This window comes from Plectropomus leopardus, chromosome 22 (assembly GCF_026936395.1).
Source record: "Plectropomus leopardus strain MGB_pleo_1.0 chromosome 22, ASM2693639v1, whole genome shotgun sequence".
In the NCBI taxonomy this organism is placed as follows: Eukaryota; Metazoa; Chordata; class Actinopteri; order Perciformes; family Serranidae; genus Plectropomus; species Plectropomus leopardus.
In genome coordinates this window covers 17,422,764-17,445,858 of record NC_142197.1, presented here as the reverse complement: position 1 = coordinate 17,445,858, position 23,095 = coordinate 17,422,764, and the positions used below count along the sequence as shown (strand labels likewise).

General features: G+C 39.0%; 1 protein-coding gene across 2 annotated transcripts in view; it reads right to left on the bottom strand.

The window, feature by feature from the left end:
• Window positions 1-23,095, bottom strand: part of tafa5a (TAFA chemokine like family member 5a) — a 329,946-nt gene that overhangs the window by 242,916 nt on the left and 63,935 nt on the right. For both annotated transcript variants that reach the window (XM_088072751.1, XM_088072752.1), the window contains exon 5: window positions 22,243-22,364. The gene's annotated coding sequence lies outside the window, so the exon portion shown is untranslated. The remainder of the gene's footprint in view (window positions 1-22,242; window positions 22,365-23,095) is intronic.

Here is a 23,095-nt window from a genome sequence, read left to right as displayed (position 1 = left end):
TTTGAGCAATCAGTCATGCCAACAGAAGTAGAATAGGATGGATCGGGGGCGGAGGAGGAGATGGATAGTGGAGTGTAAGAGTTTGAGAGGTGAGAATGAGATGGAATGGGATTCAGACGGGACGGAGAGATGGATACAGAAAGCAAGACAGTGCGGTGAAGAAAGTTTGATAGGAAAATCAGGGAGTGAGAGGACAGGAGGGGAGGGGAGTGGAGATGAGGGAGAGGTGCTGACAGAGGAGATGATGAGCAGACACATGAAGATACATTACAAGGTATGACGAACAGAAAGATAAGGCCGAGACTGCATATGCCCTCCCCCTTTCCCTCCATGTCTTCTCAATGTAGGACCCTATACCTCTCGTTCCATCTCTGCTCAAAGTGTCGAAGTGTAATTACAAAATGATGACGACCAGGATCTCACCCTCACAGCCACCAGTGAAAAAAAGAAATGACAGCTTTTATAATATATCACCTGTGTCTGTCTGCTATGTGACATTATTATACAGTATAGAGGTTTGACTTGCATCATATGAAATATCAACAGCAGAAGGGGATCATGCATTCCTTTAAGGATTTTATTATATTGTTCTGAATGAAACTTCCCTATCAGCCATATGGTGATTGTATAAAGGCCTCAGTTTCCAGAGTTTTTTTTTTTTTTGCTATAACTGCGTTATGATGTGACATCAAAAACAACACTGCAACAAGTATTAAGAATAAAAACAATCACTGCATTGATGGGAATGTCCATTATGTGCCATTATTAAAACTACATTAGTCCTTATTAATCCTCCTCATAACAGTTGAAAAAACATATTTTCAGATTGGACACTACATATTAGAGATGACTGGTCTAAAACTTTGGACAGAGATGGTACTTATCGCCGCTTTTTTGCTCATAATTTATATGATCTCATGGTATGTAGTCTGTTTCTACAATGTGAAAAATTAAAAATGTAACCATATCTCAACAGTAAATATAGCCACAAGTGGTGATTCCAGGAATCAAGCCAACAGAGAGCATTATAAGTTGAAAGCTGTGAAGGATCAAAGCCTTTGAAAGTTCACGACACCTGCATTAAAGATAACTAAGAGGTTTTATGATGACTGGTAAGACGCTCATACATTTATGACCAATTCTGTGACAAGCCACGCTCCTCTTTGGCAACGCTTATTTGTCAACAAAATGTAATATGTCACTTGAGATATGTGAGGTTATCTTGGTTGCAAAGATACATTTTAAACCAAATCATAATGTTTTCTAAACCTTGCCACACGTACAGCTGCAACAGCTTCATGACGTTACTCACGTTTAAAATTGCAACAGTGAAAGGAGCTACTTAGTTGCTCCTTTTGAAGGTCATTGGTCAATAACTTTTAATAAGCTTTGTTCAGTAATGATCTCAGAAAATTTGGTAGCAATCTGACCTACAGTCTAGAAAGAGATGTCAAAAATGTGTTTTCCAAAAAATGCATAATGGCTGAAAATCTAATCAGGTGGACTTCAGTGGTTTTGGGGATTTTTTTGTAAAGCACATTTAACTGGACTTGTGTGTCCAATTTCAAGTAGGGCATACAGTGTGAGGTGCTACGCCTTTCCAAAATTGAGTTTTTGGGCCTGAATTATAGCGCCCCCAACTGGTGTCATATTTTCAGAGCAGCATTTGCACAATACAACAGTCATTGGTAAAAATGTTATGTGCTTACAATGTACCATGGAAAAAAAAGGACATAAATTCCTAAAAATCCAAGTGGAGATCACAAACAGTAGAGAAAGTGCTACCAAATTATCAGCAAGATTTGTACAACTTTGCATTCTCCCTTGGCTGTTCTTCCTTGATGTTCTGAGGAGAAAGCTGTGCCCTCCAAAATCTGGAGCGGCTCAGTGTTCCAGCCGTTTTGTCCGGCCAGCTAAAAGTGCAGCCCAGTGAACATGGTTTCTACTTTCTTTCTATTCGTCAAACAAAGAGAGACTTTCTGACTTGAATCCATGTCTCATGACACAGTATACAGTCAGATAATGTCAACGAGTCCATTGTCAAAGATATTGCCATACTTGTCATAGTGTGGTTTCTAACCCTTTGATTTCTTTTGTAGGATTTCAGCATCGGTTCAATCCAGTACTTCCATTTTCATGATTCCATTTTCCATTTTTGCACACTACTTTGCTGCAAAAGCCAAAGCCACATTTTGCTGTGTTGTTACTTTATCATTTACAATTTCTCAACTGATGCACAACCATTGACTGACATGGTAATTGCACAGTTGACTTTTTTTCTTTTTTTTTTCAAATTGCTTTACTAAAAGCTTGAAAAACCCAATGTCATTTTATACAGATGTACAGATGTTTTTATACAATGCATTTCAGTATTTTGATTATGTTGTTCTATTAAATTCTATTTTTATATTTTAAACTGACTTTTTTTCCCACCATACATTTTCAACTGATTCTATATGATTTGCATTTATTTTTGTTTGTTTATTAATTTAATTTAAATTAATTTATTTTAAATTAATTTACTTTTATTATATAACATTGATAGTTTGGTTTTTTGCCATATATTTTATACAGATTTTTAAAACTATAATCATTTTTTAATTGTAATTTATTTTTTGTTTCTTGTATGAAGTTGCTTTATTTTCTGATTTCTATTATATCTCATTAAATTTCACACTTTTTACAATCAATTCTACTATGCATGTACTTTTTACATTATATTTTCTTAATAAATTGATGCATTTTGTTAACATATTCTCCATTCTATAATGTGTTTTTTTTTGCAAAGGCATTTCTTAGAGTAACTGTTAAAGAGTTAAAAAATAATTTCATATATATCAATATCATGCTATGCGATGGGTAGGGCTGTCAGCTTTAACACGTTAATTGTAAGTCTGCATATAACACAGTCTTTTTTTTTTAATCGCAATAACTATCAGCAATCGTTGACAATAATAAAATCTCAAAATGTACAAAATCAAATCTTTGATAAGAAAAATGTCCTTGTCTTATACCCCAAACAACAGTAATAACAGCCTCCATCTCGCTCACTTGTGACTATCCCAGATTTTCCTTTGTGATCTACTCACCCAGTTAAGTTCCCAGAGCTTGGGAGATAATGAGAATTTGGCTTGTACAGTATCTGCATACAAGAGCATTCATTAAAACTGAGATGAGTATTAGCAGCAGAAAAGCATTTCCCTCCTCCCCTTCAGTTAGAGGCATTACTTTCTTGGCAGCCATTAGTCAAGCTTCTGTCTTCTTACTTCATCACAAAGTGTTGCTCTCCCCGTTTTCATCGACCTTTAATCTACCGAACTCCACAACCACTCTCTGGCTTTCTTTCACTTTTTCTCTAGTCTTTCATTCAAGCTTTACGCCTCTCTTTCTAGCTATCTGTCTCTTTTATTTCTCTCTTTTTGCGTGCCCCATCGCCACCCTCGCTCCCTCCTACTCGTACCGAACATCAAACAGAATCCATTTCCCCCCGGAGAGCAGGACTAGCCCCTGTGAGCTGCTCTTGATCTCTGTCCGAGCATCTCTGTTTGACAGCTTACAAATGAGCCTGACCCCTTGTAAACAGGACACACACACACACACACACTCAATGCGCAACCACAAGTGTAGTGCGGTTGTAACCTCTGTCTTGAACCCAGACCTCTGCTGGCCAGTCGGCTCTCAGAGACGTCGACAAATTGTGCTTCCTGGCACGCTGATGTCTTTCTTGTTGTCAGACCTCTCACCCTGTGGTGTCACCTTTGACCCCTAATGGTGGAACAGAAGGGGGGGTAGTGAGGAGGGGAGTGCATAAAACATGCACATCTGAAAAAACACCCTCTCAGGCATAACAACTGTACACACGTACACACTCTTTACCTCCCCTCCAGCCATGTACTCTACAACAATACATTGTCTGTAACTCAATCATCGGACATGTGTTTCCCGCCGCGGCCCCGCAGCATTGGTATCACTGGAGTTGTACTGTAACTGTGACATCAGCTCACTGCGCCTCCTGACATTAGGTTCACAGAGATGCCTGAACAGCTCCCAACGCGCTTCTGCAGTTTTGCCGTGGATGAAAAATTCATAGAGAGCCCTGGCGAAAATCCCAATGCAGCCTGATCCCATAAATATTTATCCGTCCGTTAACTATTGTGTTTGCCTTCGAGGAGAAAAGGAGGACTACGGGGGGAAGAGGTCACAACCCCAAATAAAGCAGCATTTTTTTGTCTCGCCTTTTTTTTTGAGTGACCAAGTCTGAGTAACCACAGAAGTATATCAGCTATTCACATACACAATACAGTTATGTACTAGTTAAAAATATACTTTTTTGGCTAACCTTATTATGAGTTGAAAATAGACTGTTTTGAGTTTTTTTGGATGACTGTCCAACTTGAAGGGCAGCTACACCCATTTTCAAAATGATGTCTTCATGTGTTTTCTCTATGGCCTGGCATAGTGCAGAAATATTCGAAAACATGAACAACTCTCTTCCAAATCCAAAAACTAATATTTGTGATGTCATATTGTATAAAGTCTGGAGCCGCTCCATAGACAATGAATTGTGAATGATGTTCTAGATAACACTGATAGCACTCAGGAAAATGTTCTGAGTATATAGGTACACTGTTTTTTAACTGAGAACAATACAACAGAATAAAGCTAAAAAAAAATAGCTTGGAGTTGGAGTTATTAATTCTTTTTGCTCATGCCTACGCACAGACTTTTTTTTTTTTTTTTTTAACCTTTTCTCTTGTTTCCTTTCCTGCTTTCCTCCTTTCCCTTTCCTTCCCCTCCCCAGGTACACAGTTGTGTTTACATCTATATCTGTATAGTGGCATGAGCCCATGCTGCCTACCTCTACCTGTACATGACAGCTACCTTGCACGCATGTGGTGTCCACACAGAAAGCGTCGCTGCTGTGGCACTGCCTGCCTGTCCTACCTTTCTACTCTAAGTTTGCTTGATAATGGCCTTAAATATTACAATGTTTTATTTCATTTAATTAAAGATACACAGAAATGCCAAAGGACTTTTAAGTCTAATTTTAAAATTAGATGAGGAAGCATTGAGTAAAAAAAAAACAAAAAAAAACATTAAAAGTTCCTTCTTATTCATATCTTTGTTATATTCTACAGATATGGGCAATGACACTGTGGTAAAAATGTGGTGTGGTGATGTCAATATGACGATTGACAGATCATTTCCACTGTTTTCTTATAACGGTGACCATCATATAGAAAAAATAGGCAACATGCTGAATGTCTAGATGAGCCACAGCCATGCAGCATCTAAGCTGTGTTGCTCCCACAGGCTTTGTGGCTGCTAAAAACTATTAAAATGACCAATAAAAAAAAACAAAAAATCACATGCGTAAGTGGTGCGATTCAACAGGAAGGGATCTACAACAACGCTAGCAGATCTTTGAGGGAAAACTTCTATAACTAAATGCTATCGTCAGCATACCAACATGCTCACAGTGACAATGCAAACTATGTTTACGATCTTATTTTAGCATATTAGCATGCTGACATTTGCAACGTAGCACTGAACACAAAGTACGGCTGAGGCTGATGGGAATGTAATTAGTCTTGTAGGTATTAGTAATATTTAACTTGACCTAATGGTGGTGCTGGATGAAAAAGTTAATGGATTACCAAATTTCTTACAAGTTATTCTAAAGGGAGTCATGAATGTCTGCGCCAAATAAGTTGTTCAATCATTTCACTCAAAACCACTAAAGTCAACCTCGTGGTGAAAATATTTAATAAGTCAGGGGATCGGCAAAGCAATAGTGATATATTATCTGGGAACCATAAATGTCAATTTCAATGTCTTTCTTTTTGCTGTGCATCTCTCCCCCTATCTCTTTCTCCTTCCTTTTTGTCATAATTTTAATTCAATTGTTATTTATGACATCTGTTGTCTGTCCATCCTGGAAGAGGGATCCCTCATCATAATCTGTTGCTCTACCTGAGGTTTCTTCCTTTTTTTAACCCCATTAAAGGGGTTCTTTTTCCGGAGTTTTTCCTTAGGTGATGTGAGGGTCTAAGGGCAGAGGGACGTCGTATGCCGTAAAGCCCTCTGAGGCAAACTGTGTTTTGTGATAATGGGCTTTCTAAATAAAATTGACTTGACTTGACTTGACTCAATCAACTATATCTCAAACCTGTTGAGATATTTCAGTATGGGACTACGTGCGTGATCAACCAACTGACTGACCGAGCAGACCGTCAGTGCCATCCACAAAGCAATGCCACTGGCATGAAATAAAGTATACAACATGTCTATACAAGGTCCCACAGATAACCATATGAAGCTGGTAAGTACAATCCATCTGTATGAAAACCATGGAAAAGCCATAATATTAAGTATTTCAACTCTTCCTACAACTTCCTGCATTATCAATTCAAGTAATCGTGTGTGAAGGACTGCGATCTGAAGATGGCCAAGGACCCAAAGCAGCAGGCCAAATGTTCGAAAAAAGAAATAATGTAAAAACTCTGAGAGCATGACAAAATTTGCGGTCTGATGAAACAAAAATTGACCTTGGCCGGTGTTACATCTGATGGAACCCCGGACACAGCGCAGCTCATCATTCATCAAACACCATCCTACTGTGATGCATGCAGGTGGAAGGATCAGGCTGAGGCGGGGGGCTTTTTCAGTGGCAGGGACTCTTGAGACTTGTGACGATTGAGGGGAGAATAAACTGAGACAGATGCAGGCACTTTCATAAAGGGAAATAGATTTTATAGTGTAGAGGAAGTTTTAATTCAAACAAGATTCTGTGTGTAGCACAGCATAAACAAACAACAACACAAACAATGGTTGTCAGAACAAGAACATAAAGATTTTACAGCCAAAAAGCCCAGACATGAATCTGGTTGGGAGTCTGTGCAATGCATCGAAATAGCTGCTCTCAGAGGCTCCAATCTGCGAGGAATAATTGGGAAATACATGACAGAATGCAGATCTGCTTGGCATATACACAGTCAGCAAGCCATTATGAGGCTTTTATTGCGGACTAATGAATCTCAAGTTGGGCTGGGCAACTTTACATTCTTTACCATGAGGCAAAAGAGGTTCGTCGCCCAGGAGAAAGCTTGCTATGTCACTCACATTGAGTTACCTTTTCCTGTGAAATGCTGCTTTCAAATAATACTCGTGAGCTCGTGGCTACAACATTGGAAGTTGTGTAAACAATATGCTTGCCATTCAAACAGTTAAGTTGTGAGAACACCACTACTAAATAATTGAGAGGCAAACAAGAACAACCATTTAGCAAGCCAGCAAGCGGGTAATATAATTCAGGAAATGCTAATGCATAATGACAGGAGGAACATATTATAAAATTATGAAGAAACGCTCAACACAAGTAAAATATATTTTCCTACTATCAACCAAAAAACAGGAACTTCCACGTTCTTCACCATTACTGAAAAAGTCACACACACAAGTCAAACACATCACAACTCGTAAACTTGGAGCTTTTTCCAACTATGAGGCTTTGAATACCACAAGAGGGAGGCGGTCTTTTATATAGACTTTTTTGTGAAAAAAGTAAAAATAACGCCATTTAAGCCAGCAGTAAGTCTGGCTTTAGTGGGTTACTTCTCTTCTCAATTACAAGTGACATTAATTTGTTGAATCAGTTAGTTTTTTTCTAGAATTTCACTGACTTGATTGGCCATAAACTGGTTTAGCAATTTTAGCTATGAATACTTTGACACTTGAATTTCGGAAAAAATGTAAGATACTTCCTGATATACCGTCGGGATTTGAAATTACATATAGTCTGATAATGATTTTATCCATCTCTACTGTGTGACATCACTTTTGTTCAGACTTAAATATCTAAACAACTATTGACAGCTTGCCCTTAAGTTAAATAAAGACACTTATGTTCTCCAGAGGTTGAATCCTGTGGACTGTGATGACCCCATAACATCCTCTTCTACATCCCTTTGACTTTACTGTGTGTTTGTGGCAAATGTTAGCATGCCACAATAAGATGGTACACATTTTACATGCTAAACATCAGCATGTTCGCATTATGACTGTGAGCGTGCTGATGTTAATATTAAGCTCAAAGCACTGCTGTGCTCAACAACACCCTCACAGAGCCTCGAGCATGGCTGTAGGCTCTTTGTCTCGTTAACTCCCCATTTCTGTTTCAAAACATTTCTAACATTGCAGTCTCACCTCATTATCCCATGTCATTTTTTAAGCACTTTCAGTTCTTTGCGGGCACTTTGATTTTGTGGATTTCACGGCATCATATGGAGAGCATAACAGATATAATTACACAACAAAAACTTTAAGATCAATTAGCTGAAGTACTGAAGACAACAGTTACGAGGATTCCCCGGCAACAGCAGCTGTTGCTTCGTATTCGGAAGATACAAGGAATCTGTTTGCATTCACCAACACACAAATCTATTCCATGGAGTTGATTTCAGGGCTTCATGCAGATAATGAATGGTGTTATTTGCTGAAGGGAGGCCACTGTGGTGCAGAGAGAGAGAGGAGATGGCTGGGAGGCAGGCAGATGTGTGTGTGTGTGTGTGTGAGAGAGAGAGAGAGAGAGAGAGAGAGAGAGAGAGAGAGAGAGAGAGAGAGAGAGAGAGAGAGAGAGAGAGAGAGAGAGAGAGAGAGAGAGAGAGAGAGAGAGAGAGAGAGAGAGAGAGAGAGAGAGAGAGAGAGGGTGCCTGCCTAGCAGAAGCAGGATGGGCTAGATTAGCTCAGGGCAACTGTGCGCGCGCACACACACACATACACACAAAAAGAGAAAGTAGTGTCCTCGACATAACACCTCCCAGGCACATGCAATTGCGCACACACACACACACACACACACACACACACACACACACACACACACACACATAACCACACTCCTACGCAGCATCTGTCCTCTGCTGGCTGAAGCAGCCCATGAGGTGCTGTACTGATGAGCGGTTCCAACAGCGATTTGGCTAAACTGACAGCAGCAACAAAGCAAAGTGTGTGTGTATGTATGTGCATCTGTGTGTGTGTGTGTGTGTGCATGTATGTGTGCACCCATGGTCATGTGCATTAAGTGCGCTCGTGTACATCATCTCTCTAGGTGTTTTCATGTACCAATGTTAGTGGGTACAAACCCACATATGGCTTTGCACAAGCTTCCATAATAACTCTCTCTGTGAGTTTGTTTGGACTGGGCTGATGCACATATGCCGGCGTGTGTGTGTGCGTGTGTGCGTGTGTGTGTGTGTGTCTACCATCAGATGTACTAAATGTGTCCATATCTACATGTGCATGCTGCAGCAGTCATTCGTGTGTGTGTCTGTGTGTCCCAGCAGTATTCTGGCTGTGGGTTGACAGGAGTAACACAGCAGAGCCCATGAGCAGGTGTTGTCTAATATTACAACAGAGCACACAGAGCCGAACGGTCAAGCAGTTTAAGCTGTTTACGGCACTGTTCATGCTGACAGGTAGCAGACTGTAGACTGTCTGCTGGTCAGTATGTGCATGCACATGCACCAAAACATGTCAGGTAGATTAAGGGAGATTTTTAGAAGTCTGCAGACCAAGTGTATAAAAATATAAATGGTGAAAGATTACGTTCTGCATTATATGAGTTTATTTATTATATATATATAATATTATATTATATATAATTAATTACTTTTTTCGTTATTATTTTATATTACTTTACCACAAGAAAAAAGAGAACATTTTCATCTTTTCTACCACAAATGCATGATATGCCTTCAAAAAAAAGGCATATAGGCCAAGAATATGCAGAACATACATATGAAAAAAGCAAGATATATTCTGCTTTAATAGGAATATTCTGTCACATTTGGAAGGGGGCAGGCTAGCTTTTTCATCCATTTCAGCTCTTTATGCTAAGCTAAGCTAACTAGCCTGTGGCAGTTGCTTCATATTTACTGGGCAATGTATTGGTATTATATCTATATCATGATATGAGACATGATGTCATCTTAGATTTTAGACATCCTAATATCATGGGTGTTGTCTTTTCCTGGTTTAAAAAGCTGTATTTCAGTAAACTTATGTAGTTTGTATTATTCACCTTTACACACTTAGTCATTATATCCACATTACTGATAATTGTTTAGCACAAACATTGTGGTATTTGATTTTCTGCTTATCACACAACACTCCCACCTGGCAGACGATGTCAATATGGGATCAGAAAGACTCTTATGTTGGACAGATATGAAATAAAGTAAATCAAAATAATAAAACATTTGGTTGAAATGAAAATCAGGTATACAATATTTCTAATGACTTTAAAATTTCAAGTCATTTTGAAATTAACATTATGACGTTTTGGAGACGTTGAGGTCTTGGTTTTCATACTTTACAGCTAGGCTTAATATACTATGACACATTTTGAAGACACTGGATTTTGGTCATTTAACAATACAACGTAAATGAAAGGCAAAACAAAATATTAACATCATCTATCATCAGTGTATTACATCAATTTGACGTTGACATGAAATGTCATCTAATCTCACAACTTAAACTGAACAAAATATCAATGTCTGGTATCAATCTTTTCACCAAACTATCAACAAGAAAGCAGTTTTTGTATTTTTTTCAAAATGTCAAACTATTCCTTTAATCTCCTCTTAACCCTTTCCTTTACAGACTTTTCTCATCTGCTCAAAAAAAACATATTTTCAATAACTTTAACGAGTGTTAACCAGATACGACTTGTTCACCTAGTGTTCTTTGTACAGTAATTGTCACGCCTGAAGCAGTGACGTCAGACAGGCATGACAACTGTTTCATATTGTAGTCAAAAATAGGAGGAAGTAATGAATTATATTTCTGACCAAGCACTCTAGAAGTGAACAGAGTGGACAGGAACTCTGGTATTTTTAGAAGCCATGTGCACCTTTTCTGGCAAGACCTGTCTGATTGCAGTAAAGCTGCCAATTTCCCTGTCTAAATTTCACTCTCTGTCTGTCTAAATTATCCACATTTTTTCTTCTGCTGTCTATTTTGACTTTTTCTGTCACTCCTCATGTCTTTATCTCCCGTTCCCTCTGTCGTTTTTACTTGAATGCATCACCTATGCTGTCCGTCCCTCCTGTATTTTACAAATCTCCCGTCTTCCTCCCACCCTCCCTACCTGTTTTGTCTCCCAAAGTCATCCTAATTAGTGTTTAAAGCTCCTGCTCCCCCACGGCGAGGTCGTCTGTGCCCGTAAGCCACCGCTGCCTCGTCTTTGCCACGCCAACTCTAATGAAAGAGCCCTATCTGCTGCCATCAACGCTCGCGTGTGTGCGTGCGCGAGGGAGAAAAGAGAGACCACTCACACATCATTAACAGCATTACCTCAATTACACAGTCTGACAATGAGAACTAGCTGAGAGAGATGGAGAGTGAGTGAACGGAGGGAGGGAGGGAGGGAGAGAGGAGGAATTGACAGGAAGGAGAAGGAGGAGGAGGAGGAGGGAGCGAGGTCTCACTCAGCAGAAACAAAGGAACTCCACGGCAAAATCGTAACCCGTTTTATTCACCTGTCAAGAAAATGTAAAACAGCTACTGTACACAAAACCAATTTCTTCACGGTGCTGAATTCAATCCTCCATTCTGTTTAAAAAACATATTCATTCATATTCAACACACAGCCAGGTTTGATTGAATCCACGTTGACACCTCACTATGAGAGAGAGAGACAGCGACGCATTGAAGTGGGTATTTCTGCAAGGGGCCCTGATGCAATCATACCAGCCTAATATTTTTTTTTCTCCCCTCTTCTGTCTCTTTGCATGACGGTGCTTTCCCCTGTCCCCGCAACAAAGGTAACTAGATTTGACTCTTGTCATGATTTTCCGCCCCTCATTCCTCTTCCATGGCTGCTTAAAAAAAAGAGAGAGCAAGAGAAAGAAAGAAGAACTGATGTCTGTCTTTTATTTATCACTGAATTTCCTCTGGGAACAAGAAACAAAATAACAAAGGTCGGATAAAAAAAGACGCGAAAGGGGGACATGATGGAGGAGGAGAAGACGCCGGCGGAGGAAGAAATGGTTCAAATCAATATCATGAATCTACAGGGATTTGAAATGGTGCCCAGGGACAGTTTAGGAGCAGCACATCCGCTGCCGATTGTGTGTCTCACCCAAGGGGCAAGGCCAGTCAGGGCTGCTCGACCACAGCGCTCAACAAATCAATAGTGCTGCATTTTTGTGTGTGTGTGTGTGTGTGTGTGTGTGTGTGTGTGTGTGTGTGTGTGTGTGTGTGTGTGTGTGTGTGTGCAAGCTGCCCACAAGCCCAACATCCATTGACAGAGGGGGCCATGTGAAGTGTTGGGTGAGAAAATTGTGCAAACCAGTAGGTTGTTATGGGAGCAGGGGGGTAAATAAATGCTGCAATAAAGGTCCAGAGGCTGATACTTTATCGGATGGGTTTTTTTTTTGTCCATTTCGCCCTTTTTTGGAAACTGTTTTGTGATTAAGCAAATAATCCAGCGAATTAAGCAAAACTATTTTTACCAATATCTGTTGTGAGATGATAAAAAATGGTTGGAATGATTAACATCATTTTATTTGTTCCCAATACCGATGTATGATATAGATTACCACAAAAGTGATTTTAAGAGATATCCAAACACATTTGGTACATAATATTTTAGCACAGATGCATATTATCCACTTCATTTCGTACAAATACAGGATTAAGAGCATTTTTTACTTTGCATACTGTACTTATCTCTGCTGTCTGTGCAGAACTGAAACTACAGCAGATCCAAAGCATCAAAGTGTTAAATATACTCAGTATTTGGAAAAATGCATAGATAGCAATTTAGAAAGATGGAATAATCCTATATTTTTTTAGGAAAAATATGATGGAATACATCCAGTTATGTTAAAGATTTGTGACAGAGTGTAGATTCTAGGTTATTTTGATGCCAAAGTTTATGACATAGCTGTATTTTTGTATTATATTGTAAAGCATCTATGTTATGAGACCGGTGCCTTATTAATATTTTATGCTACATTTTTCAGGTGAGTCACAAGGGAGCATGCAGTGTGACAAACTTGCTCTGATGTAACCGCTGCTTGTAGGCCGAGTCACAGACATACTGTAGGTTGTAAAGCATGGTGGTATAAGAGAAGCAGAGTTATGGAACCATACAGGGTGTTACAATACCACTCAGCAGCTAAGCTCGGCACACAGCACAGATTTTGACATTTGTTGGTAAGTCTTTTAAGCAAACCCAGACTGGTGCAGCAGACTTGTTAACTAGCTGACATAGATGAGTGTGTCCTTTCTTTTACAACTTTCTGGCTCAACACACACTTTTGTGTCATCCTATCAGCTGGCGTCACCTATAATGATAATTCATGGCTTACTAATATTTAAATGAGCAAGCTGTTGAAATCAAATGTAACACAAAAAACTCAAAGTAGATGTAGCAGAAAACACACATTATAATTTCAGCACGACTTTAAATGATACCTAAATGTGCCTTTTATGCACGCTCCACACTCCATCTTACAGGCTGAGGCAATACTGTATGCTCTTATGCATATCCATTCTTTCAAAACGGTAGCAATTAGCATACTGTACTGCAGGCAACAGCTGGCGCTCCATACTTGAGTGCATTATCTGTAAGCTAGGGAACAAACACATGTACTCTGTTGTTGTTTTGCAAGTCAGAGTCATTATTATTGCAAAGCTAAAAAGGAATACAAAAATCAGGCAACACGGCTGAGGGCGGAACAAGAGAGATCATTTGCATGTGGAGTTGTTTCCATCAAGATTATTTTGTATTTTTTTTGTTATGTGAAGTGGAAACAATCAGCAAAGTGGCAGAGGTCATTCTGTAGAGTGAGTGATCTGTTGTCCATCTTCGCCTTTTATTTTTCTTTGTCAAAGGTATTTTTTTCTCTTTACAAAAAAAAGAAAAGAAAAAAAAGTTTTTTGGGTTTTTTTTTTTTACCAGTTTATACCACCTGTTCCATTTGATTTGGTTATCTTGATTATCTTGTCAGATAATTCAGCCTCAGGTAAAACCTCTTCTATGATGACAACTAAAGTAATCACAACAAAGAGAATATGACAGCAATTGACAGTATTGCTCCGTCTTTTGTGATTGTTTTGATTGAAAGACCTTAACGGCAGAAAATAAACGTTGTGCATTTAATGGCCTGATGAGAGTTTACTTCTATGATACACTATTTAATCCTTTCTGGATTTCGCAGGCTGTTATTTGTAATTGTTGTGGCCTGACATGCCTGATTTCATAGCAACATTTCTAAAAAAAAAAATTGCATTGCATGTTGTGATATTTATGTTGGGGTTTTCTTTTCTTTGAAATCCCAGGTACTAGTGAAAATTGCAAAAAATGTTGTGATACTGACACAGATTTGGAGTGTATTATTATGGTGAAGTTAGCATGACTGGACAAAATTGGAAGGTTGTGCAGAAAACGACCTGAATTTGCATTAATTGTTGCGATTGCATCATTGTGAAATCCTGGAGGGAATGCATTAGAACTCTTTTTTTTCAGTATTAAATCTGTATTTTTTTGTCATGTGGATTTACCAATTTCTGCATGGTAACCATGAAGTGCTCTATTCATCTGCTAGTTGATTATAACAGTGGAAGAGGCACTTGCCTTGCCTGGTGAATTTCTCCCCTATGGTTCATTTAGCTGAGTAGTACAGAATGGCTTCAGGCAAATTCGATGAGTCATCCATTCAAAATGATTTTTTGATGCCTCTCCTCTCTCTTCCACTTAAAGAAATATCTGCTGTGATATTGACCTAAAACGCTCGCTTTCGTTGAACATCTCCATCTGAATTTCATCTGCATGTTAAGTAATGTGCTACAGTACATCAGAGCGATTGATCTAATTCATCTGTAGTAAGGCATCACAACAGATTTGTGATTGTGAGTTTCAGCAAAGCAGAGATGCATTTATTGTTCCTCAGAGGTAAGTTACACTTTACACAATTAAGCAAATTCCTGTTTTTGCAGATGTCTGCACCTGGGGGAGTGCCTAAATTATTTACTCTGTTGCTCTCATTGTCTTTGCTAAGCCCCTACACCATAACAGACACTGAGTAAAGCTGTCTCTGAATCTTTGTGTCATAACATTTTCACAGTGAGGTGGGATGATAGAGCTTTTACCTAACTTTATATCTCCATTTCTATCCGTCTTGCCAAATACATCCATTTATTTGTGATACTTTACACCTATCTCTCTTGTTTCTGTCACTACCTGGCACTTTATTCTGCTGCTTTTTAGTAAGTTTCTTTCTGTCCTATGAATAATTTCTCCTTTTGTTGCACTTACACAATTACCTTTTCAAGTAACACTTTGATGCTGTAGTGCTTAAAAGTCAAAGAAAAGCTAAACAGAGAAACATGACAAAGAGTCCACAAGTCATGCAATAGTGGGAAACAGGTACAGTAGTGCTTTAAGCTAAATGCTAACCTCAACATGCTTACAATGAAAATGCCCACACCCTGATGATCAGCAGGTATGCTGTTTAAAATGTTCACAAGAGAAGCATGCTAACATTTAATACATAGCAATAAACAGAAAGTACATGCAAATGGTTATGAACCAGTTACTGCAATTCATCCTGAGGGGTCATGAATGTTTGTACCAAATTCCAGGACCATCAGTGTAATGGAGATATTTCTTTTCCAATCACAAATGACCTACTCAAAAGGCCGCTAGAGGTAAAGTTTTTTTTACCAAAAAAACATTGGTATACATCCTCTGTGGACCATGATTGTTTGCACAAAGTGCAAACATCCTGTATATGACACCAAATCAATGACCCACTAATGGTACTTAAGAAAAAGTCAGCGAATCACCAAAGTCTGTAAGATTTATCCTCTTGTGGTCCTAAAAGACTTTTTAGGGCAATCTTTCCAAACCTTGTTGAAATATTTCAGTCAAAACCAAAGTTCACATACTGCTCTATGTGGGGTTTGTTGCAGCCTAATAGGTTGCCAAGTCTGTGATAATTTCACTAGAAATTGCCCAATCATGTTTAAAAAAAAAAATACAAATAAAATACAAATATCTAATTTACAAAGTCATTTGTTAAGTCTAACTAAAGTCTCAGATTATGAATATCAAGCCAAAGTCAAGTCTTTCATCAGTGCCAGTCAACAAATCTCAAGTCCTCCATTTTGCGACCTATGTGTGACTCAAATAAAGTCATGTGACTCGAGTACCCCACTTCTGGTAATAGCATTGCTTAGAGCCTCACAACAAAAGTCCCAAACCAGCCCTCACATTGATATGGTTATGATTATGTCATACTAAAACTATTTTAGCAAAAGATTCAAACCAGAATGGGCCTGATCTGCAGAGATTCCTCCAGCTGCTGACTGTCTCCCTGCTAAAGCTTTGGTAATTGCTCTAAAATGTTGAGACATCAAAGGTATATTTAACATGGAGGTTTCTTGGCCTGTTTCATCCTTTTAGGTTTTGAGGCATGGTCAGCATCACCTCCATCATTGCACCATCATTGATGCTAGGCTTCAAAATAACTGAAACCAATGTATTTCTAACAAGATGGAAATGATAAAATACCACCTCTTTTTCATGTCTCATTCAGTGATGTACCTGAGGGATCCATTTCCTTTTCCTGTTGACCAATTGGCAGCAACATTGGAGTAGTGAGACGGTTAAGTGTCTTGCCCAAGGGCATCCTCAATGTTGCAAAAAATGTTATTAGGTCCTATTATGGGAACAAAAATGCAGCAGCAAGATTTTCCGTTGATAACAGTTGACGGTGTGTTGTGTAATTGCTTATAATGGTTGCTAATAGCCCATCGCCAAAGGCTAAGCCTCAAGGAAAACACTCTAGATGGTGGACTGAACAGAGACTGTCACTCACTGTTCACCGTCTGCGGCCATAAAACAGACAAAGCTCCACACGTCCACACACACAGGCCCATGCACATATAAATCATTAACCCCAGCCCTTCCATATACCTCAGTATAATTACATTGCACAGGTAATATGGGTCGGTAAATGCAGGAAATAACCTGTAACTGACCTGTTAATCACTCACTGTGCAATAACAGAAAAGAAGGTCAGTAAAATGATAAGGGTCATGATGAAGAAATCACACACACAGAGCATTGTCACTCCTCTTGAGGCGATGTGTGAGGATGCAACCAGGTCTTGACCTTTTCACCGCCCACTGATGCTTCAATTATTACACCATAAGGCCTTAGGGTACACATTTTGAGACAGTGTTTTTAGCCCTGATTCATTCCCTTAATTCAGCTTACCATAAGATCTATACTGATGAGTCGGAGTCAAGTTAAGAGGTCAAACACAGCACCCTGCAAGGAAAGAGATGTGACATGTAATAACTACAATGTAAGATGGAGAATGTGAGATAATTGTGTTGCATTTACTGTCATAATCCAAACCATTTGTGGGCATGCTTTATACTGTGTCTAATACAAGTCCTGATTGTATATGCACATTTTTATCCACGCTATGTCATTTGCTAAGTTCGTTGATGAATCACTTTGTCTGAATTTAAATATCTCAAGAAATACTTGCAGATAATTGTGGTCTCCATAGGATAAATCCAAATGAATGTGTTTATTTATTGAGCTTTCGAGCACCAATATGAAGTTGTCATTTTTGGTTTAGAGTAAAATATCTTGACAGCTACTGGATGGATTGCTATGAACTTTGGTAGAGACATTCATGGTTCCCTGATGAAGAACCTTAATAACTTTGATGATCCCTTGACTTTTCCTTCAGCACCACCAGATCAAAGATTTTACTTTTTCTGTGAACTGTCTTAACACTTACTTGATTGGTATATAATTTGGTATAGACAGTCATGGTTCCCAAAGGATGATGCATTGTAATGACTTTGAAATCTCTTGACCAACATGCTAAAGTAAGATAGTATACATGATAAACATACCTGCTAAACATCATGTATTGCCACTGTGAGCATATTAGCATGCTGTTAACATTTTGCTCCAAGCATCAATGCAATGCAAATTACAGCCTCACAGGGATGCTGGCATGGCCTTAGATTATTACAAAATGGCAAAATTCACAGGGAGCGTAAAAGATACAAGCATGGAACAGGAGGACAGAGTTGTTCCACTATTAAGCCAGTAGCAGGGGTAATGACAGAGCTGAATCAATGTCTGTGTAAAGTACAACCCGTGAGTGACTGTTCTGAGGACATGTTATGAATGTGACTCGCCATCGGGAGATTTAGAAATACACTCGCGACAGTTAGTAGCTAACTCAAAGAAGAAAGACAACAATGCAAAATGTCCACAAACTGGGGAGACAATAAGGTCTGAGAGCTCCTAACCTTCTGAACAGAGGATGACGTCGACTGTCATATAACCTAAAAAATGCTGCCACGTTATGCCTTTTTGTATTATTTAGAAAGCCAACCTGACGCACATGTTATATGTCAAAATAGACACAGACACAATTGTGTTACACATAATGCCTGTCACACTTGCCAGCATGCTATCTAAAATCACACACTGGAGTGGGATTATGCTGGTGTAGTTTGGGCCTGTGTGAAAAAGCAAAGCCATTGTAATCAAGGATCTCTGTGTAAAAAAAGGCAACTGTTAGTGAGGACTCCTCTCACTGTCTCTCCGGGAGAGTACTGTACATCGAAACGTTATAAAATGAAAGCCAAGACATCCAAAATTAAGAGTAAGCTCAAGTTGCCAGATCTATTTAATAATCAAGGGCTACAACCAAATTACACAGCCTATTGTACAAATTACCAACAAATGTCACTGCACACAGGCAGCAACAGCAGTTACCTTACAGAATGTATAGCTGATTGTACTGAAGGGGTCCAGCGGTGGATCTGACAGGATCATACCTCCGTTACTTGAAGTCTGTTTGGCAGTTGGAAATTTTAATCTAAAACCCAATAATGTATTTGTGCACTATTGAGTCTGCAACACAGGGGATCTTATAATAGCACAGTAGTAATAACAGCACATTTAGCTGCACCCTTGTTTTCTCCCCTAAGGAATTGCTCTTGAGATTTTTTTATGTTTATTGCAACGGTGAGATGAAATATCCACTCTTGCTATTACACTGGATTTATTTGACACAAGGGCTTAATACCTGAGCAGAATACCTATGAGTTTTTGTTTCAACTGCAGCACGAGATGAATGTATTATATGAGACATAGCTATAGTATGCTTTAATTGTATTGCCCTTTGCAACTGTGTCTATGACTCTCTGGTACAAGCAATGGTTTCTGATGAGGAGGCTATTCTATGCGATCATAGTCTTTCATTCACTGTGACAGAGAGTGGGGATCATAGCAAGCAGAGGGTGTGTAGTTAAAATGGCTTTGTTTCTGCAATCCATTATAGTGATTTGATTACCTCATTCTCCATCCTACTTTTTGGGAACTTTGGCAGAGAGAGCTGATAATGATCCAAGTGCCAGATAAGGATAGGTAATCCTAAATTATCCCCCAAAGGCATATTACATTACAATAAGTTTTTAATTTTCCATTGAAGCTGTGTAACAATAATTTAAGACACTGACTGACACTCAAAGTGGAGATACAGCTATTATACATGAGTTTCTTTCACTCAAGTCCTTTTGTGTTTCCCTTTGAACTAAATTACCTGCTTTTTGAGAGGAACCCACGCAATAATAGGCGCAGAGGGACATAATGACGGCAAAGGATAACTGGGTTAAGATGGATAGAATGTCACTTAATCGTTTTTGACATAATCTTGATTAAAATACAGAGTTTTTTCTAACATTTTTTTTTCTTTGTGTTGCTTTGTGTTCCTTTGAAACTGCTTTGACAAATTACGCCTGAGTGAGGGAAATGCTTTGGCAGCCGCACGTAGATAAACACAGCAGGTGGAAATACCTCAGCAGGAGTTTAAAATCTTAACAAAGCAGGGAAAAATGTCAGTCTCAAAAATGGCTCAGGCTTAGAACAATGCAAGAAGGAAACTTGTGGGATGAGCGTGCTGGGAATACAGTGACACACCTTGGTGTTTGAAGTGAATTCTTATAAAAGATCAGGTTTATTGGACTTAATATGTTACATTTACAGAGATAAAAAATAAACAGGGCTGCATCCCTTTGTATGGAGCCGAGAATGGCTAAGCACAAAGCCCAAGGATATGAAGCAATTCTGGGTGGCGTGGGTTTCTATGTGTTTGCATGACGAAAAGAGGGGGGCGATTGCGGTTTCTGTACCGAGAATGAAATTCACTTGGAAAGTTTGACTGTTTGACTTAGCCTGCTTTACTTGCCAGATGGCCATGGTCTGTGGTCTGGGACTGCTGTGGCACAGTCCATAAGGCAGCCGTCTCTCAAACCCATGTAAGAATCCCCACGTGTGGAGTTGTTTTTTGTCTCCTGCAAATTCTCATTGTCTGTTACAGACTCTGCTGTCTCACTGCCTGAATTATAGAGAAGATACACACAGAGGCCAGGATGTCGGCAGTTGGGGTCAAGCTAATTCACTCTTTTAATGGAGTTAATATTAGACTTTTACATCACTACAGGGTAGCAAGTTGCAGAAACGAAACAAGGTCATTCATGTATGTATGTTGACTGTTCCTGGGCCCCATTTCGTTCCTTCAGCGCTCCAATTACATAATTTTTAAGCTGTATCAGGTGAACATGTACAGTAGTGTCAGAACTACATCAACACCATTGCCATTGCAGTTAACAAGGTGTAATTAACTAAACACATTTTCTGATGAATCAATAACTATTTACAGTCTAATTTATTCATATTTAAGTGAAATGACAATCTGCTTCATGTCTGAACTCACTAAGCTGAGCTTACCCACTTATTCACAAGCTAGCAAAAGCTACAAATCAATCCGAAATATCCGCGCTCTTACAGGCAAATCTATTGCCTTCTGTCAGAACACTCTCCACTGTAAGTGGAAGCACAAGTAGCACTTTGATCACTATAATTTCACTGTTGGTTGACATTTGCAGCTTTCTTAAACTGGAAAAACATATCATTGCTTTTCTGGAAATGTTACGTAATTCTGTCAACATAGAAATCAGTTTTCTGGATAAAACTGAGGCAAGAAATCTACAATATAGTTCCTGACTTATGCTTGAATAATAGATGAACAGCATCTATTTCTACTGGATCTTAAGGATCAGCAGTTGAGAGTCAGTAAGTCAGTGAGACAGCGATACAGCGCTCAAGCTGACAATGACACTGTTCCACTGCCATAACGCCGAAAACACAGCAAAAGCAAAGTGCAGCCTGTTGCAGTAATTTCCATTTTTTCTGAGGCCGGGGGGAAAGATTATGTGTTTTAGGTAGGAAGAAATTATTTGTAACAGAGGTCAACAACAGGAGCAGTGTTTGGCAGTTATGCGTTACTAGCAGTGCGTTACAGTAATTATATTTCTCTTCCCAGTAACTACTAGTGTGCATTGCTAATGCAATTTCAGTAATCTTATTACTTTTTGTTGTTACACTCTACTGATTTGTGCATGCATGTCACAAAGCAGCAGGCTAGCTTGGAAGAGGAAAATACTTCCACAGCTGCTGGAATATTCCCATTACAGTAATTTGTTGGGAAGAAAGATAACAAGTAGTTGTTCCAGGTGATTGTACTGAGACTCTTTCCACTGCAAAAACCATAACCTCGAACCTCCTGAAACACTACAACGCACAACACAACAACGTAAAGCTCCAGGAAATACACCCCTCCAAAGCTGAGCCCTCCTCGGCAACAGAGGATAACTGCAGCTCAACACTGGTTAAACAACCTAAACTGGATTCCAATCTTGAACAGCAGCAGGCTACAAGAGACTCAGAACCAGTGAAGTTCTTCACTGGATACGTCCTGGATGAAATGTTTTGTATCTCCACTACTGACTCCATCTTTCAGACATATTCTTGGGAAAATATCAGTCACAGACGACTGTGCTTACCGGATATTGACCTCACATTTACAAAAGGCGCACATGTGAAGTGTAAATTTTGAGATGAAAGGACATGATTACACATTTTGTGGGGTGTAACGGAAAAGTAATTTCACGAAAAGTGAAATGAATTTATGTCGGCAGGGAGGAATAGGTAAAGGAATTATATTACTTTTGAAAATAGTACCAAGTAACAAGCAGTAAGTTACATTTTAGAGAAACAAGCCCTACACTGCATAGGAGTCACAGGACATTGGCTGCCTGTATTTCTGGCTGCTAAAAAGTTAAACTTACCCCGCTGTTTGGTCGTACTTCCCAGTAGAATCAAACGGTTGCAGCCCAGCAGTGCTCCCAGCTTTAGACACTGCATGGCAGCGCGCCGCAGGCTGCAGGGTTTTCAGCAATTTATCAAACACCTGTTGAAGAAGGACAGCAGATTTTCAGAAAAGCAAGGACCTCAGTACCACAGTATGTTTTACTCACTAGACTGATTGGAAACTGGTATGAATAAGCTAAAAACAAAAGTTGTTATAAAAAACTGCCAAAGTCTTTTGGAAAAAAAAAAGCAAGATAATAAGTTGGTTTTCAAATAAAAGTATTAAACAGTTATGCAGTAAAATGTTTCTTTAAAAAGTATGACTGTATTGAAAACACATGACAAAACCAGCTCTACAAAGATCGTATGTTTCTGCTATTTTTATCTTGTAAAAACATCATTTGAAGTTTCTGTGGATTGTCAAAATAAAAGTATAAAGAAGTTTAGCAGTACAATGTGTCTTTAAAAGTACAGCTGTATTGATAAGCCCCACATAGAGTATATGCTTTTGCTAATTTCAGAGTTCAGTGGATTTTTAAAATGAAAGCATGAATCTGTTCAGCAGTAGTATAACCTGCCTCAAAGAAGTGTTGTTATCAATAGTATTAATATTTGTGTGGTGATGAGGAATAGTGGTAAAATCACTATTGAGCTTAACTGCTGCTAAAATAGAATTATTTGCTCATTTCTTTGCATGCTGCATCAGCTGATGCCATCCTGTATGGAAAGTTGCAAAAAGGAGAACACCACAGTTTATGTTCCACCACATGAAGAGGGAAAATAATTGTTATTGACTTCCTGGTTAGTCCTTGCTCTCTCATTTTACCTCTT